The sequence below is a fragment of the Callospermophilus lateralis genome, chromosome 15 (assembly GCF_048772815.1).
Source record: "Callospermophilus lateralis isolate mCalLat2 chromosome 15, mCalLat2.hap1, whole genome shotgun sequence".
Taxonomy (NCBI): Eukaryota; Metazoa; Chordata; class Mammalia; order Rodentia; family Sciuridae; genus Callospermophilus; species Callospermophilus lateralis.
The window spans coordinates 75,290,741-75,309,866 of NC_135319.1; the positions used below are offsets into that span (position 1 = coordinate 75,290,741).

Here is a 19,126-nt window from a genome sequence, read left to right on the forward strand (position 1 = left end):
GGGGGGAACAAAACAAAACTTTACACTGATCCACATACCCCAGAATTCTTGTCAATTTATTTTACAAACATCTTGTTTGAAGGATGGCATAGTCCACAGGACTAAAAAAAGCTTTATCAATGGCCATAATAAACATTGCTCTGAGCTTACATGGAATTTATACTGCTTTTCCTCAGAAATCATGGTTTTTCATTTTCATATATAAGAAATACATACTGCCTTTCTAAAAGTACTAAAAATGCCAATTATTTTTGCTTTGATTCTCTTTATCATATTTTTATGTAATCATTATGTCCTTTTGTTTAATATTTTAAAAGTGATAGATATTTATTACATACTACCCTTTCTTATATTGGAAAAACACCCTTTTTTTCTTCCCTCCTTTGTAGGATTGTGCAACCTTTCAGTTAAACAAAACCAAAATTGTTCACTTGCTCAGAGTGTTCCACCCCCTTGAAATAAACCACATAGCTCCCTGTGGGTGTGACCAGACCACAGTTATTTGATCTCCTTATCTCTTGTCCCCTTGGCTCCTTGCAGTGTCTCTTCATCTGCTTTCTTTGCTCCTCCTTTTACCCCTTCCACCCAGTTTCTGTACTTTCTTGTCACTTCCTTTCACAGTCACATAAGTAGTTCTCATGAGCTCTTCTCCCCACCCCCACCTTTTTATAAATATTCTGAAGAAGTTACTTACCCACTGTCCAAAGATACATGTTTCATTGAGGAATTCCTATTTCAGGATTTAACATTTGAAAGACAAGATTTTTTTTTTTTTTTTTTTTTTGCTGGAGGTGTGAATTTGTGAATATTAAGTATATAGGGGCCCTTGCTCTATGCAAAATGTTTACTCCAGAAAGTTAGCTGTATCCCAGTATAATATAGTTAAATGTAGAGAGATTACTATTTAAGAGAACCTGACAGAGAATTCACATAATATAAACAAATAATCCTTCCTTAATTTCTGTTTTATAAAGGTTTCTTCCTTCTCATGTTGTCATGGTGGTATATACCGAAAATGATGTTTTTTGTATTCTAGTTCTTTAAAAAAGGGAGCTTTTTTGTGTACTTTAATGTGGAAACATATCTTAAACATTAACCTTATGAAATTTTCATATCAATAGTATTTTGATCAAAAGGGTGATCAATTTAACATATCGCCTTTTTTTAAAAAAAGAGAATTTTTTTTAAATATTTATTTTTTACTTTTCGGTGGACACAACATCTTTATTTTTATGTGGCGCTGAGGATCGAACCCAGAGCCCCGTACATGCCAAGCAAGCACGCTACCGCTTGAGCCACCTCCCCAGCCCCAACATATCACCCTTAAAAAAAAAAAAAAATCTATTTTCCAGTTGTAGTTGGACACAATACCTCTATTTAAATATTTTTGTGGTGCTGAGGATCAAACTCAGGGTCTTGCACCTGCTGCTGAGCCACAACCCCAACCCCCATATCACCCTTTTATCAAAGTATATATCATTACTTTTAGCCACTGCCCCCTGCAGTGCTGTGTATCAAACACCACTGAGCTACATTCCTAGCCCAATTTTAGCCCATTTTTCTAATCCACAAAAATAACCTATTATACCTTCTTTTGGGCCAGTGAACTTTAGCACTTAGATGCCTTATTAAACAATGCTTGTAGTCAGTTGTGGTTTTTGTTTTTTCTTTTAATCTTCCCACCCACCTCCCATGAAATTTAAAATACTGTATACTTGCTACTTTTAAGGATTTGAGCCCATTGAGTATGGTATTCTTGTGCCACATTGACCATGCCTTTTGTTTATTGACCTTTGTATTAACCTACAACATTCTTATGCCTCTTCCATGATGATGTGATGGTAGATTACAGTTTGACTGGCTTTCAAGATAATTGGTTTTAATTATTTCTAAGTTGGTGGTTACTGCAGTGTAAGAACAAGCATTGTTCCCAGGAAGGATATAAATGGTTTTTGAGTTTCTTTTCTTAGTCTGCAAGTCTAAAGATTAGAGTGAAAGCAAAGCACATGACACAAAATTGTGTGGTTTGCTAATAGATTATAGGCTTCCAGTAGCTTAAATTATATAAACGACTATATCTGTTAACCAATGACAGTTCAGATTTCTCTTTTATGTTAATTGTAATCTCTGATAATTTTATATAAACTAAAGCCAAATGTTAAATTACAAGTTTATTAAGAAGTATTTTTTTTTTTTTTTGCATGTCTTTCCCTCCTCCCCCTCCCATAATATCTTATCCTTTTTAGACTGAGTTCTGAGATAGCATTCCTGGAATCTTTTTTTTTTTTTTCCATTTTTTTAAAAGATGTTAATAGACCTTTATTTTATTCATTTATTTATATGTGGTGCTGAGAATCGAACCCAGTGCTTCGCACAAGCTAGGCAAGCATTTTGCCACCGAACCACAGCCCCATTCCCCCCTGAAACCTTTAAAATTGGTTCCTTTCTCTGAATCTGTAATACATCTCATATAGTGCAATCACACATTGTACTTAAATTGTTTACAATACTCTCTCCCTCTCCCTTCCCCCAACCCACTAAATTGCTAGTATTTTAGGGTCAGAGACAAGGTCTTGTTCACTTTTTTTTGTAGTAGAATACATGAATTTATACAGTAAGTAGAAAAGAAATATTTGTTCATGAATTGATTTGCCAACTTAGAATTTAAATATAAATTTTAAAATCTAAAATCAGAGAAGATTACAAGATCAGAACATGTAGATTTAGCATAGAACAATTTGTTACTCTACAACAATATAGTTGATAGTTGAGGGCAGAATGTATGATGCAGTAAACTATAGTGTGTCTGCAATACAAAGGCGATATATTTACAAACCAGTTTTGGTTTTTTTTTAATTAAACCTCCTTTCATGCTACCATTCTTCCTGAATAGATGGTAGGTCTACCGATCATGGAATGGAAAAACCTATCAAGATACTTTTACTGAAGGCAGGTAGAACTTTGCAGGGACTGAGTAAAGGGGATGAAGATGGAAGGAAAATGTCTAAACCTGTCTTGGAAAAAGATTATGATAGTATTTGGGGACTTTTAAACATTAGTATTAGAGGATGAGGTGTCTTTTGTCATAGATAGGCAGCATAAGTTCTAGAGCTTGATATCAGGGAAGCTAAAACTGTTAGTAGCCCTACAAGTCATGTGATTAGTCAACTTGACCCCCTCACCATGGTACAGCAGTGTTTGAAGCTAAGTACTTGGATTTGTTTCTGGAGCCCTTAGAAATATTTATAAATAAAACTTAAATTTCCCAGTTTAAATAATTTTAGAATAGATGTTCCTGGGCAAAGTATTTGAAATGTAAAACATACTTTTCCAAGTAAAGAGATTTTTGTATCAAAGTTAGAAAAAGTAATTAAAAAATTCTACATAGTTTCATACTCTTAGATAGGATAGATGAAAGCAGAAGTAATATATGTAACAAAAAAATGCAGGGGAAGGGGATTTTAGTCAAGCAAGATAAATAAGCTCTAGAGAGGGCCAGTAACCAAAAATACTACATTGAAAAAAATTCAAGAAGGTGGATCCCATGTTAACTATTACCACAGTCAAAGATAAAAATTATATCTCAATATTAAGATTTAGAAAGTAAAAACAACTAGAAATTATGTGTCTCATGAATGTTTCACATGTTGTAGCTATATTACATTTTATTTTTACTTGTTTTTTATTCTGTTTTTGGACTCTTTCCAAAAACAGAAGATTGCATCTTCTATCTTAAGTTATTCATGATTGTAGGTTTTGGGGGATTTGCTGTAGTATTTTGTAGTACTGAGGATTGAACCCAAGGCCCTGCACATGCTAAGCAAATTCTCTGCCGCTGAGCTATATCCTCCAGCCACTGTATGTTTTTTAAATAGCACTTATATGTTTACTTTTCGTTTTTCATTCTGTATTCTTTCTTGGAATTGGGAGGAGTGCCAACTGGGGATTAAACTCAGAGGCACTCAACCACTGAGCCATATCCCCAGCCCTATTTTGTATTTTATTTAAAAATAGGATCTCACTGAGTAGCTTAGCGCCTTGCCATTTTGAGGCTGGCTTTGAACTTGTGATCCTCCTGCCTCAGCCTCCCAAGCTGCTGGGATTGCAGGCATGTGACACTGCACCCAGCCATACTTTTTTTTTTTTTTTAAACATAGTCTTTGTCATTGTTTTCAGAAATATTGTGCTGTGATAGTCAAAGCCATATTTTATTTTCCACTTCAAAGCTTGTCAATCTTGAAGATACAATACAGTTTCACCAGTTCAATGTGTTAAATGTGGATCATGCCTAATCTTTATAATTAATGATTTGCTAGATTGCATCTTCTATCTCAAAAGACTTAATTTGTAAATCATTATAGGTTATATTGTATCTTTTTAAAAATCCAGAACAAAACATATTGAATATTAACCATATTTCCTATCCCCAACCTTGCCTTTTCTATAATTTCCTCTTTAAATCCTGAATTACTTCTTTTTTTTAAATGTTTATTAATTTTTTTAGTTGTAGTTGCACACAATAACTTTATTTATATGTGGTGCTGAGGATCGAACCCAGAGCCTCTCATGTGCTAGGCAAGCGCTCTGCCACTGAGCCCCAGCCCCAGCCCCTGAATTACTTCTTTTAACAAATAAACATTAAATAGACAAAGAACACTATCCATTTACCATCTATAACACAGGTTGCTCACCACCTGTGTGTCAGTTGTACCAGTGAACAGACAAGTGTGAGTTGGCAAAAGGAGTGCTATGTTCGAGGTATTCCAGAGGGTTGGGGGCCTTGAAGCTTTATGCTCCATGACAGAGACTGTCCTTCAAACCCCATCTTTGCAAGGGAGGCAAGACTCAGGCCATTACTCAAATGGGAAGTTACAGAATGTAGCCTGGGATGCCTGCAAACAGAGTTGCATTTAACCAACTTGGAGAGGCACTCATTATCTTCTCAAGTATGAACCCATGGTCAGCACTCTTATCAAGGAGTTACCATATTGTATCATCCCTTTGAGAACAGATAGTTTGGGGAACAAAACCTGTAAGTAAGACTTACTCTTGAGCCCTCCTACAGTTATGGGAGCATCTCTGACGTGGGGCTGCATGATTCTAGGATGGCAGACTGTTCTATGAAGCAAAATTCTTGGAACTCACAGTTTGTACCATCTTATCTTTGATTTACTTTTTTTTTTTTTTTTTTTGATGCCAGAGATTGAATCCAGGGGCACTTAACCATTGAATCACATCCCCAGTCTTAGGGTCTTGCTAAGTTATTGAGGCTGGCTTTGAGCTTGCTATCCTTCTGCCTCAGCCTCCTGAACTGCTGGGATTACAGGCATATGCCACCATGCCCAGCTTGATTTACTTTTTTGTCCAGGCTTTTTCCCCCCACTACCCTGAGTTTTACACCCTTAGCTGAATTTCTTGTACAACTTGGTTGTCCCCACAACTGTCCAGGGTTTCTTAGATCCAGAGTCTCCTCACTGTGTATAAAATTGGCCTTTTAGGAAAATCACCAGGTATGAAAAAATTATTCCTACTTCCATTGCCACTAGTTATATGACCTTCTTTGCTTAACCTCTTTTTGAGTTTTAGTCTTCTCATCCATAGGATTGTTATGGGGAGTACACTGGATAAGTATATAAAGTACATAGCAATCTGAATTATTCAAATGGCTCTTAAACTGCAGTTGTCACTTCTCTGACACAAAAATTAGCACAGTTGGCTTTTAATCTCTTTTAAATTTCATGCCTGTCATTATGCTCTTTGTGTTCCCTCCCATTTTCTGTCACTTGGCTTTCCTTTGTGGTATTCAACCTTGTGTTGTTTTTTTGTTTGTTTTTGCTACTTTGATCATAACTGAATACCCATTTACCCAGGCATAGCCATTCATCAGGAACTTGAGGTGGTCCAGTGGGCTAGGCTCTGTGTTAGGCATTGAGATACGGAGATGCTCCTAGTTGTGTAGAGGAACCCATGGAGGCAGCTAGCTTGTAGGAGGAATTTTGTAATGCAGCTATATAGGATTTATTTGCTGTCATTTTGTTTACATATACCAAATGAGAACCAAATATAGGTAGCACCAGGCTTAGAAAGCAGTATGGGATTGTTTCAGTTCTTGAATTGTATCTCATACTGTCATTTGTCCCTTCACTTCTTATGTTTCCTTCTTTGATCACTTACCACATGCCAGATACTTTATAAACTATCTCTGTACAATTTCAAGTTAAGATTTCTCTTGTTTGGGGGCTTAGTTTGTAGCCCAGTGGTAGATTGCTTGCCTAGTACGTATGAGGCACTGGGTTCCATCCTGAGAACCACATAAGAATAATAAATAAAGATATTGTATTCATCTACAACTAAAAAAAAAAAAAAGATTTCTCTTGTTTTATAGCTAGGAAAACTGAGTCTCAAAGTAGTTTAAAAAAAAAATTTGTTAAAGATGCTAGCACATCTCTACCTTCTCCTTTATCCTAAAATGCGGCATAGAGCTTCTGTGGAAAAGCCTTAGATGAGGCCCTGCCAATAAATGACTGACTAGTTGACAGATTAGTAGGACAGGCAATTAAAACTTTGTAAATCTTGTTTCCCTCTCTGAAGCATTTGGATGATTAAAGTAGATGAGTCTATACTTCTTTAAGTTATGATCTCTTCTTGGCTCCTCCCATCTATTCATGATTTGAATAGATCTAGTTGTCATTCTGTGTAACAAGCACAAGTTTTGTGAGACAGTGAAGAAATGTTCTAATGCACAGGTTGCAAAGGCCAAACTATTTTTTTTAAAGAGAGAGGAGAGAGAGAGAGAGAATTATTTTTAATATTATTATTTTTTTTTAGTTTTTTAGCAGACACAACATCTTTGTATGTGGTGCTGAGGATCGAACCTGGGCCGCACACATGCCAGGCGAGCGCGCTACCGCTTGAGCCACATCCCCAGCCCAAAGGCCAAACTATTTTGAGGTGATTGCCTCTGAGGAAGTAGGAGTGGAAATCACCTGGGAAGAGTTTTGAGGGGTATAGGCTGTTCTATCCAGATGTACACTTAGATTCATCATCTCATTGTATGTAAATTATACATAGAAAGTTATAAATAAATATTGGACTCTAGGTAAGGATATGCAGGCTAAAGTATTGGGGGGGTGCAGATATCTCTAATTTATCTTAAAATGTACTAAAAAATGAGTTAGTAGCTAGCTGGAGGGATGGATAGGTGAAGAAATAATGTGCCACAGCAAGTGCAGTACATTGTTAATGGGTAGAAACTAGGTAGTGTTTATGTGATGTTCATTAGTAAAGTCCTTAGCTGTATGCTTGAAGTTTTTATAAAGAAATAAAACATAATTATTTATAATAAACTATTGGGAGAAATTCATTTTTAAATTTCATATGAGTGGCCTCCTTGAAGGTCTTTGTTAAGGTCAATCCAGGCTTTAGTTAGACTGGCTTAGGCTCAAGTAATCTGAATTAAACAGCTCAGACAGACCTCTCCTTTCCTTAGCCAGTCTTGTAGGTGGGGAAGTTCCTTCCCTTAGACATTTCAAGCTAAACCAAATGTCCCACAGAGCTGAAGCTTGCCAAGCAAAACTCGTCCTTGTGGTTGTTTTAGTCACTAATGGTTATACCATGTTTCTAGAAGTTAATGTCACCATCACCCAAAGATTAAACTTCTCCCCCACTCCTTCATATATCCTTGACCAGATGGTGTTTGCTGGAAAGGAAGAAGCTCTTTTTTTTTTTTTTTTTTTTGGTTTCATGATTTGTTTTCAGTCTCCCACATATTTAGCAAATGAAATGTCATGCTTTCAGGATTTATAGCTTTAGTTCAAGACAACTTCTTATTGTGCTGGTTTGAGTTTTGGCGCTTGAGAGCATCTTCATTCAGATGATTATGGAATGTCTCTCTGACCCTTATATTTGGAATAGACAGCTTGTCTTCTCTTCACTAGTTAAGCCTTAGACCCTGAGGATACCCAGAATGAATGTCCCATCTACATTTTTGAAAATATACAGGCTTAGGAATGTATGAACTCTTGAGCAGCTGACATTGATCATTGAGCACTAGGGGAAGGAACAGGCCCTTAGGACAATGAATTCAATCAGGAGCATACCTGGTTTCCTGTTTAATAAAAGGAAAAAAAAAAACTGTAAGAGGCTAAAATATGGCTTGAATTAATTTTTTTCTTAAATGCCATCTTTCTCTTTTCTCTTTCATAACAATAACTAATAAAGTCATTTTATGTACCTAAAATGCAACTCATTGTATGTACTGAAAATAATAACAAATTGACATTTTGTAAGACTTGAAATAAAATTGGGGGTGCCATTGTACTTGTTGATTTACACATCATACTGTCATTAAGCTCTCTGGCACTCAGTACAGACTATTTTCTTTAACTCCAGAAAACTGATGAGGGAAGGAAAGTAGTTTGATTGCATGAAAGTTACTGAGAAGATTGGATCTGTAAAATACACGTGAACCCTTGAAATAGACAGGTATATATGTGGACCAAGTAATCTGAACTAACCAAGAAAAACTTGCTTTACTGCATGACTGTGGTGAAAGCATTGGTTCCTAACAACTTTCACAGTTTTAAGGATTTTTTTTTAAAGGGACAAACTACACATTGGGCAAGCAGCTGTGTAGTCCAAAAAATATTAGCTGGATTTAATGTACTGGGGGCATGTGGATTGCTAAGAATGTCGCACCTTGTTTATGCCAATAAATCAGAGTGTCTGCTCTTGATACTAAATCTGATGTCATTGGCAGATTTTCCTCTTTATTGGAAGGATGATATTCAGAGGGAGAGTATTTTTTCGTGTATTTTTTTCTCTCTGTGATTGGTATGTTTTTATGAGTTTTTAAAGCTATGAAATAATATTGGCAAGTCCTAAGAAAATGATCTGGATTTCATTTCTTCTCTTCAGCTCTGTGTGATCTTGTGCACATTCCTGACATGTTACAAACAGCTTGTGTCTCTGAATGTGCAGTATCAATTTTCAGAGGCGAAAGCCCCAAAAGGAAACAGACTGATTCTTCCCTGCAGAAACAGCTGGGCAGTTGTGGATGGAATTAATTGCTGATATATATTGGCTCTGTTTTTCTTTTTTTGTCATTTCCTTTGCAGCTGTGAAAGTGAAGTTTGACTTGAAAACAGACATTTCCAACAGTGTAGATCCAGAACGTATCAGAATGCAATTCTTTTAATAAATATCCAACAGGTACCTTTCAGATGTTCAGTTTGAGGGTGAGATGAGAAAGAGCAAAGAATGGCAGCAGGTGATTCATGATTACATATATGATTGGAAAAAATTGAACTGAGCACTTGGACTATGAAAGGATTTTGCAATGGTTACTTTATTACATGGCAATTCAACAAAGGCTCAATCAATCAGCACATCATTCCTAGAATCTGAAAGCGGGTGTTCAAGGCCATCTCTCAAAAATACTGAAATGTTCAATACTCCAAGCTATTTATTCTATCAATACCAAGAAGTGCAGTTGGGGATGACAATATGACAGCATGTATCGTTAAAATAATATTTTCCTTGTCTTCCCTCAAAGCCTTTTCTATTGTTTGTTTTAAATTCTATGTAAACAATTATGTTGTTTGTTTTTTAAATGCATGGATATTTTAATCGGAAGTATTTTTTTTCATGATAGAATTTCCTGAAAAATAACTTTGTGTCTCTGGATGTGCATGTATAGAAAGCAATATTGGTTAAAGTCACTTTAAACAATTATTGAATGTTAATAGTTTCAGTATTGACAAATTATTTTAGACACAAAGACTTTTAGATGCTACTTACATATATATCCTATGAATCTTTTATTTGGAAAAAAAGTCTTGAGATTAAAATTCTTAGAAAATTATTTGACAATGGATGATTGTAAATTTTTAAAGTTTTCTCAAAATAATTTTTCCTTTTATATAAAAGAATTTATTTATGCATTTATTGTCCTACCAAAGAAAGTCCATACTCACATCTCATTTTTGAAGACAACCCTTACTAATTGGTAAGAAAATGTTTTTATTGTATCTTTGTTGCTAGGAAAAGCAAAGTGTTGGTGAGGGGAGAAAGTAGGTAATTTGCTTGTGTTCCTATTCAGGTGCTCTGAAAATAGACCAAAGTAATGTTCTAGAATGAGCAGTGTTTCTGACGCCTTGAGATATGTAAAAACTGCTGTTGCTAAACATAGAAGTTGGCATTGTTGGACTTCCTTTATAGTAGTTTGTTTCCACCTAATGTTCTGCATGATCTGTCTTGTATTTTGTCCGTTTTCTTCACAAAAAAGAAATGGGTCTATGCAATTTCCTCCAAGACAAAGGTTTGCTCCAGAAAACTGATCTACAAATATGAACCTTTCCCCTATATCTTTAAGGAGGATTAGGCAATTAATTTTTACTCTGAGGCCCTGAAAAAAATGTGGCAATATTAATGTGCTGTTTGCTCTCACTGAAGTCTGCCTGGGTGTGTTGTTTCCCCCAGAGTGGGCTCCACCCTTGCTGTAACCACACCGAGTGTGGATATCATGCTGTTTAAAACAAAGTTCATTTTTAGGGCAGCATTGCATCAGAATTGCCACACGAAAACCAGCTTAAGAAATGTACGGCGGCTTAAATTTTTTTTTTTTTTTTGGTAAGTAATGGATTGTCTATTGTAATACTGGTAGCTCACAGCTTAGAGGGATGCATAGATAAGATAGATGGTTATTTTTGCCACCTGCTAAGTAACATGCAGTAGTCTTTGGGAGGAATCTGTGGCTTTATTACTCAACTAATTATTTATTATTTTTAGTTCACTTGTCTGCTTCTTTCTTTTCTTTCACAGTATACTGAAATGTTATTGTTTCTATTTGGAGGATGTTTAACTGTATGAATGAAGGAGAATACTAGTCATCTCCCAAATGTGCTAATTATTTAACATAAAAGTGTTTAAAGTAGTGTTTTGTACTGAATTTATTAGACCATTGATGTCCTAATCTGGCAATACTGCGTTTCGAGACATCGTGGCATGAACTTTGTGTGTTAAGAGTGGGTTCATTGAATTAAAAAAAAAGGCAGCATCTAAAGAGCCTTTATTTCTGCCATAATGATGCTTTGTCCTGTTGCTGTTGGGTATTTGTCAGAAGAGTTGGGGCAGGCTGCAGCTCAAAGTTCTGTTCCATGCCTCAGCAGTTCTGTGTTCTGTCTTCTTTCTAGAGTTTGTGACGTGATTGGTAAGTTGAACTACAGGAGAATTATTGTTGTTCATTGAAGTCCATGTTCAGCAGTTGGGTTTTTTTGTTTCTTTCTTTCTTTTTTGCAACGGGGTCTGACTCCCCAACTCACATATTGGGGTTCTCTTTGTAGCTGGATTTTAAATTTCTGTGAAGTGTTCTATTATGCACTGAAACAGAAGTTGCCATGTTGAAAGAAAGGCTGTGCTTTGAGATGACTATTGTCCCGTGTGTTGTACACTCTTTTGGGGTGACACACGCATTCGTGCAAGTAAGTTCAACAACCTGCCCCATTTGAAATCAAAGCTGAATGTTGAAAATGGCAGATTTCTGTAATATTTTGGGGGTAACATTGTGTCATCATTTTTGGTCTTAGACTACCTATTGTCCCCTTGTTTCAACTTCTCTTAGAATCTTGGTTGTAACTGTGTTTAGCTATCTTTTAACTTCAGAAGGATGTGAGAATAAAGTAAAAGCCTATTGTCACAGAAAAAAAAAAAACACACACACACTACTAGCCTGGGAATCAAGAGGCTGGTGTACTTCTTTGAACATGAGTTTCTTCACTTAATAAAATTAAGAATTTGGGTTAGCTCTCTAAGAATACCCTAATTCTTTTTATAAAGACCCATGCTTATTACAGAAACCTTAAAGGGAAAAGTATCAGAATTGGGAAAAAAAAGTTTAGATATTAATCCAGAATCATTTTTCAATGACATGAAAACTAAAGCTTTACTGTAAATAAATTGAATCTGTTGAGAATTTAAATAATCTGCTATTTTCTGTTGTTTCTTTTCAAAAAAATGTTGGTTTCATTTCACTGAACTGGATGATCTCTGCTATCCCTTTGAACTCTCTAATTTCTCTAATAACTCCTTGTTATTTTTCTTGTAATGATAAAATATAAAGAAAATGGAGTGAACATTTTTTACCAAACCCAATACAGTTGTACTCCCATCTTTTCCTGTTTGTTCCAGTATGCTATACAAATTTTATCTTATTTATGAAGCCTTGTTCATGAACCCTAATACACATAACCATGACATGAAAAGGGTTTGAAAGTCTTCCCTAGAAAATTAAATATAATGTATCATTAAATTTATATGAAGACCACAGTTTTCTCCAAGGGCTCTGTAGAAGGTCCTGTCTCTGCTTTAATGTACTTTTTAAAGTATTAGAGTTTAGAAGCTAAAACATGCATAAAGTAAAAAAGATGAAACAGTATCAAAGAATGTGACAGAATGTCTCTTTCCAACCCTAATTCCCTCAACTCTACTCCACAGAGGGGAATTTCTTCTCTATTTTTCTAGAAAATATCTATGACTATAATTGTGTGTATTTGTACGTGTTTACACACATTTTAAAAATTGATGTTAAACTACACATGCCATTATGTATCTACCACATTCTTTTTAAGAGAGTGTATATTACTTTCAGAGTATGGCAGATGTACTATAAATTGATCATTCCTCCTTTGATGGATGTCTAGATTATTTCCCACTTATTTCTATACCCCCTCTATCAGGTGTGCTTTTACTGTCAGCCTTTTCTTTTATTCCCATTTTGGAACAGAATCCAGAGGCCAGGGATAGTAGTAAAGTGGAGGTAGCTCTATGAAAAATAGAGAGCCCCTCACCCACTTTTTTTCATCCGATTAGGACATCGCAGGTAGGCCCAACTTCCTCAGCCACTCATGAGTGGGTAAGAACTACCCTGGAAGGGAGTCATTTCTCAGCACAGTAGTGAAAGATACTGGATTCAAAGTCAGGTAATGAGTATGAGATTATACAATTGTGGGCAGGTCACCTAATCTCGGTTCTCTGTTTTACCATCTTTAAATGACAGGTTAGGATAGATGGATTTTAATGTTCCCTCCAATTTTAATATTTACATAGTATTTTTGTTAAAATATTGTTTTAAGCTATGTAACAAATGAAATTTCTGTTGATTAAATTAAAACCATCTTATGTAAATAAGATGTGTGGTCTATAATTTTCTTTGTCATGGAGCTAAGCTATTTGAAATTTCAAGAATGAAAAAAAGAGAAGTTGAATGTCGTATGTTTTATAGAAATTCTCTTTTTATAAAACATAAGTTTCAAGAGTATAAAACCCATATGAGAAATAGAAGCATATTCTTTTATCAAGTTTGAATACTTAAATAAGGTGATTTTTTAAATAGATCCTTATAATTTTCAGTGAGTTCAGCCATTCAGAGCTAATCTTAGGGATTTGAAATTAACTTCAACTTTTTTGTTTAAGTTGTTTTCACATTCTAGCTCTCTATTCCATAATCTCCTTATTTCATTGAATGCTGAAGTTGATGTGCTTGACATGACTCAAGTTTTCTAATTTGGTGCTGAGGAAGCAGTGGTAGAGGTTAACTGTACACTGTTATCCTGCCAACATAGTTATAAAGTTACACAGTGAAGTTATAAAGTAACAAAAACAGAAATTTTTGCTGCATCATACATAGGATGTTTAGCACTGTTTCACAAGTTTAGGTTCAATTCAGTCAAATCACAGCTGTATTAAAAGCAAGGTAAAGGAACATCATTTGATTTCTGTAATTGCAACTGGAGGATAAAAAGACATTTTCTTGGCCTGAAGGTAGGGGGGACTGTGTGTGTGTGTGTGTGTGTGTGTGTGTGTGTGTGTGTGTGTGCTGGTTACTCAAGCTTCTTGACAGAAATCTTGTTGTATACCATAAGTATATTTTTTCTAAAATCTGAGATGTTATTTATCATCCAAGTAATGCTAGATAATTACTGGTATTCCGGGTAATTTTCATATACATTATTTGACATGGTCCATTTATTAAAATGTATTGAAGGGCTGGGGATGTGGCTCAAGCGGTAGCGCGTTCGCCTGGCATGCATGCGGCCCAATTCGATCCTCGGCACCACATACAAACAAAGATATTGTGTCCGCCGAAAACTAAAAATAAATATTAAAAAAAAAAAAGACCCTGTTTCAAAAGAAAAAATAAAGAGGGCTGGGGTTGTAGCTCACTATAAAGCTCCTCAGAGTTCAGTCCCCAGTACCATTTGCCCCCTCAAAAAGAATATAAAGTGAATTTTCAGTGCTTAAAAGGGAAATCTTAATATCTTGTTAGGATATTGTCAGTTACTGCAGAGGCAGCTCTTCTGCATGTTAGTGTGCCAGTGATAGTTTCTTATTAATCAAATCTTAAATAAGCAGTGTTGGGGTATTTGAAATAATTAATTGAGCCTCAGTTTTTGCCTACTAAAATGTATCTGAGATATGAAAACCTGTTTCAGTTATCGTGTTTCATATATGATTCCTTTTAAATAGTTGCTTGTATGAAACTAAGCTTGGTTGCACTATTTTGATGACACATCCCAATAGTTTTTTGTTGTTTTTTTCCCAAATTACCCCATCCATTGTGGCATTTACAAGTAAGGAAATTCTCCATAGTTAAGAATATACAGGATGCTGCTGTATACAGGATGTTGAACAAACTTTGTCTAAACTATTTGAAGCCCTTTTAGGAAAGCAGTCCTCTAATAGCAAAATCAGGCAAATAGATTATAGTTTGATCTGAAGCAGAAAGCCATTTTAAAAGAGAAAGAGAAGGCTCATCATTAACTCTGGTCTGTTATGCATTTCTCCTCTGGAGCCCAGCATTTGGCTAAGGTTCTGTGACACACAGTGGGAATTCGCTTCCTATCAGGAAATGCTGATTTTCAATGTATTATCTTGTTGAGACAACCACAGTGAACAATAGGCTATTAACATTTTAGAACAACCAGTGTCATAACTAAGCCAATATTTGCTTTGTTTTGATTATTACTCTTAAAAGAAAATAAGCTTTGGCTAGGCTTCATCACTAACTGCTCATAAAAGTCATGACAATTAAAAAGAACAGAGGAGAAAAAAGTGCTCTTTAATAATGGGGATGAACTTTTGCAGGCTTTCTTTATTCATTTCCTGTGAATAGACCAGAATACATTATTTCAAACACATCTTTTGGGTATGAAAAATGTCCATTTAAAACCCTATTTTGAGAGCTGTGGATGTAGCTCAGTGGTAGAGCACTTGCCTAGCACATGCAGATCCCTGGGTTCAATCTTTAGCACTGCTTCCCGCCCCCCGCCCCCACAAAAAAAAAGCCTGTTTTTCGAGCCATATCATATAAGTGATATAAAGAACAAGGCCTCAAGTTCAAGTTCTCCTTTGAAATATCAAACCCTCCTATGAAATACCATATACAGTTTGAATATTTATTTTTAAAATATATTTGGTAATACTGCTTATTTGGAGGTTGGCAACTTAAAAAAAGAAAAAAAAAACAACTGTTTTAATAGGAGAATTAGAAAGAAAAATACTACAATGGGTGGTCAGATAATATCAAGTCACTACCTATAATTATGTGATAAAAGTACAATAAAATTTCAGACCTAGGGGCTGGGGTTGTGGCTCAGTGGTATAGTGCTCACCTAGCATGTGCGAGGCCCTGGGTTCGATCCTTAGCACCACATAAAAATCAATAATTGAAATAAAGGTATTATGTCCAACTACATCTAAAAAACCTAAATATTAAAAAAAAAAATTCAGACCTAGAAGAGAACACCCAAGGTCATTTGGCCAAACCTTCTCATTTTATATGTGAAGAAATTCAGATCTTACCTCTTCATGGAAATCTTCCTTAATTCAAAACTATTTTTATCAACAACCTTCAGATATCTTATGTCTGTTTTTCATTTGGCAGCTGTCATAAACTGGTTTTTACTGTTAATTATCTTTTTCAGGTGAACATGTTTTAGTTTTCAGTCCATAATGGCAGAAATCAGATCAGTACTTTATATTTCTTTAATAGATGAATTAATGTTTGCTGTAATATTTTTTTAAAACAAAAAAACATTTTTGTAGCATTATTTGTATCTGGTCTCAGAACATGACATTCAGTATAAATGTTTTAAAAAATTGCACTGTTTAGATGGGTGCAGCTACTGTAGAGGCTGAGGCAAGAGGATGGCAAATATGAAGTCAACCTCAAAGACTTAGCAAGAGCTTTTCTCAGAATAAAAAAGGGTTGGGGATGTTGCGCAGTGGTAGAGTATCCCTGGTTTTAGTCTCTGGTACTTTAAAAAAACAAAAAATGCTGTTTTTATACTTGGTATACTTTTTTCTAGTAACTTTTCAATTCACTTAACACATTTCAAATGCAGGTCATAATATTTATTACCTCTACTCTTGGGTAGTTTGAGCAAACCATGAATAAACCAGTTTAAGGTTTGCTCTAGATTCTCTGTCCTGGTTTATTCTAAGACAAGTAGAGAGTCATATTATGAGCCAATGGCACTACTGAGTAACTATAAGTATGTAGTAAAGACAAGAGAAAAATGTTGACCCAGTTACTGAGAGCAGAAAAAACATAATTTAAAGGCAAAACAGGCTATGACTAAGTGGGGAGGGCAAATTCTGATGGCAGAGGTTCAGAAAATCATCATTGAAAGAGTTGGCTTTTGAATAAGAGCTGAAAATATGGATTAATATTTGGGTGGATGGAGATAAGAAAGGGAAAGAGTCAAGTACATAAGAAATTGGGTAAGCATCAGTTAGAGGAATGGCTTTTACTTAAAAGCCTTTTTCCTCTGGGCCTGGGGATGTGGCTCAAGCAGTAGCGCACTGGCCTGGCATGCGTGCGACCCGGGTTCAATCCTCAGCACCACATACAAACAAAGATGTTGTGTCCTCCAAAAAATAAAAAAAATAAATATTAAAATTCTCTCTCTTGAAAAAAAAAAAAAAGCCTTTTTCCCTCTAAATTTTGCAGATACTGACTGAGCCTTTTCCAGGCCTGAAAAAAAGGTTTCTAGAAACCACCAGGCAGATTCCTAAGTTTTGTTTGTTTTTTTAATAGGGCTCCAGGGTGGAAGAAAGGCTAGGGAAATGATGTTTGGGGGAAATTATAGTAGATGACTTTGTGCTTCATAGTTGGTGACAGGGGACTCTAAGGGTTATAGTAGTCTACTACCTTTTAGATGTTTAAAATAACACTTTTTGGCCCTTTACAACACTATAGAACCTTTTCTTGACAATAGAGATCAAGAGTACACACAAAATATTTACCAAACTCTGAAGAGCTACTTAAATAACTAAGTTCAATGAGGATAGCTTTTTATTTGACAATAAAGCACTTGATGTAGGCTTTAAGTCCAGCTAAATAGGCACTATAGAACTAAGCTGTGAGTCTAGCCATTGTGAGCCTCAGAAAAACAAGAATCCTACTTCAAGCTTGAATTTAAATATAGCAAGAGATTTAAGTGGACCCTTCAGGCATGTGTGAGTGGGTACAAAAAGCTGAGTCATGAAGTTTACTCTCTAGTAAATTACCGTGAAAGCTCAAAAGAAAAGTATTCTCAGAAATGTTATAAATCACTTAAAATTCTTATGAAAATAACAGACCCCAAGAATCTGTTTTATGAGTTGATGAGGGTTAACTCTGAGCACATATCTACAAACCCCTTAAAAATCAAGAAATTGGAACTTAAGGCAGTGAATGGCCTTTTGTTATTGTTGTTTAAAATAAGTTAACATTTTATTTATTGTACCATAGCTTCTGAAAATAAGTTTCTTACCAAAACCTGTAATTCAAGGAAATTTTTCAATGCAGTTTGTATTTTAAATGTTTCTTACATTGACAGATTATGTGGTCTACATTTTTTTGTATGGCAGTCTATCTAGATGATATGAAAGGTAGGATAAATTGAGAGACTTGGCAAGTTATATCCTCCATTAGGATCTGTTTCTTGATATGGAGAAAAGATGAGATATAAGAAAAGATGTAATAGTATATCTTTTTAAGTTCTAACACCTTTAAATTCCAAGGATGCTATTCTTTTAGTTCTAATCTGGAAAGACAGTGTATCTTGGAGGAAATAATTTGTATTCATAAATTAGTCTTATTTTTCATTATATTTGCAAAGGTTTAGTTATATTTTTAATCTTCCTAAGATCTACATTTCTTTTGTTTTCTTTAATAAACTTCCTTAAGTGAATTAGTTTAATGCTTCTCTTCCCCCTGAACTTGACATTAGACTTTTTATTTTAGATCACCTTCAGATTTTACTTTTTATTAAAAAGTTGAGTTTCCAGCCATGGGTTGGAAATCCACTTATTGTCTCTAGTATCCTCACTAAGTTTTCATATCAGAAAATAATAACAATCATTTTTCTCCTATGTGAATTAATTAGGTGTCATAAAATACCAAAATGTATGTACATAATTTTAAGGTTGTTACACCAACTAGGCCCAGCTTTTCAAAGCTTAATTCTATTTTCTCTATCAGAGGAGAGCCTAGATGTCTTTAAAGAAGTCAACAAGTTCATATGGCAATTACTGTTTAACATGGTTCTGGATGAAATCAGGAGGTATATGTAGTCTAGATGCCAGGACCCAGAGAGGCCCTCTCCCTTTCCAAAGTGCACAGTTGTAATTGTAGTTTAGATTACCCTTTGTGGACAATTGAACTTGGTGAAAAGCGAGGCAATTTTTTTATTTTTTATTGACTTGATAGTCAAATTCCAGAGTGCCAAACCCAGGCTTCATGCCTTTTCATGCCTTTGTGTTCAGGCAAACTTTGTTTTAAGAAAATCCAATCTCTGAAAATATGTTTTTGCAAAAGAAGTCATATTAGAGGTGTGATAACTTAGATTTGAAGTTGGAGAAGTGGGGAGCTGGAAAGATTTGCCAAAGAATTTAACAGGTTTAAATTTGAAATAACTCAAATTTTGGAAACATCATTGGGGGATGGGGAGAGTAGAGGTAGAATGACAGATAGTGTGAGTTCTAGAGCTAGTCTACTTGAGTTTGTATCTCAGCTCCATGCAAAATTCTTGGACAAGTGTAATCTTAGACAAGTTATTTCTCTGCTTGTTCTCTCATCTATAAG

At 35.2% G+C, this 19,126-nt stretch overlaps 1 protein-coding gene across 8 annotated transcripts in view; it reads left to right on the top strand.

Moving 5' to 3' along the window:
• The window catches only part of Add3 (adducin 3), a 114,630-nt gene that overhangs the window by 49,239 nt on the left and 46,265 nt on the right, over positions 1-19,126 (top strand). The window contains exon 1 of one of the 8 annotated variants that reach the window (XM_076835043.1): positions 10,522-10,629. The exons of the other annotated variants lie outside the window; for them this stretch is intronic. The gene's annotated coding sequence lies outside the window, so the exon portion shown is untranslated. Of the gene's footprint in view, positions 1-10,521; positions 10,630-19,126 lie in introns of those variants that run through there. 8 annotated transcript variants of the gene reach the window in all.